Raw genomic sequence first — 1,088 nt, 5'->3', positions numbered from 1 at the left:
AACTCCGAAGGACGGCATGAGTGGTGGGGTGTCCCCGGCCGCACACTCGACGCCGTCCTCGACCACATCGAGACCAGCAATGTGCCGCAGCTGGAGTACCCGACGCCGCCCTCCTTCTCTCGTCGCCGAGGCAGTTCCTGGATGCCGCGGCGAATGGAGTTGGGGTCGTCCTCATCGTCAGGCTCTGGCTCGCCGGCCCTCCGCACCGTCAAGCCCGAGTCGGAGGGGACACCACACGGGCGTCGCGCTCGTAGCGGCGCCCTCGTCATCAACGAGCCCTCGCCTGTGACGGCACCGATGAGGCGCTCCCTCCGCCTGGTCCGGCCGAAGCCTGAGCCGGAGATTCTCCCCGTGAAGCCGGAGCACGCCGGCATGGTGGCCCCCGATGACGAGTCCGCCCTCAAGTGGGCGAGGGAGGTGTTGGTGTCAAAACCGGCGGATCTCGGGTAGGGGGTCCCTAACTGTGCGTCTAGGCGGATGGTAACAGGAGACAAGGGACACAATGTTTTTACCCAGGTTCGGGCCCTCCCGGTGGAGGTAAAACCCTACTCCTTCTTGATTAATATTGATGATATGGGTAGTACAAGAGTAGATCTACCACGAGATCGGAGTGGCTAAACCCTAGAAGCTAGCCTATGGTATGATTGTTGTTCGTCCTATGGACTAAGACTCTCCGGTTTATATAGACACCGGAGAGGGCTAGGGTTACACAGAGTCGGTTACAATGGGAGGAGATCTTCATATCGTATCGCCAAGCTTGCCTTCCACGCCAAGGAAAGTCCCATCCAGACACAGGACGGAGTCTTCAATCTTGTATCTTCATAGTCCAGGAGTCCGGACAAAGGTCTTAGTCCGGCCATCCGGACACCCCCTAATCCAGGACTCCCTCAGTAGCCCCTGAACCAGGCTTCAATGACGACGAGTCTGGCGCGCAAGTTGTCTTCGGCATTGCAAGGCGGGTTCCTCCTCCGAATATTCCATAAAAGATGTTGAACACCAGGGTAGTGTCCGGCTCTGCAAAATAAGTTCCACATTCCACCGTAGAGAGAATAACATTTGCATCAATCGGCTCTGCTGACGTATTCCGC

The sequence above is a fragment of the Triticum dicoccoides genome, chromosome 2B (genome assembly GCF_002162155.2).
Source record: "Triticum dicoccoides isolate Atlit2015 ecotype Zavitan chromosome 2B, WEW_v2.0, whole genome shotgun sequence".
NCBI classification, from domain to species: Eukaryota; Viridiplantae; Streptophyta; class Magnoliopsida; order Poales; family Poaceae; genus Triticum; species Triticum dicoccoides.
This window is presented reverse-complemented; position numbering follows the sequence as displayed.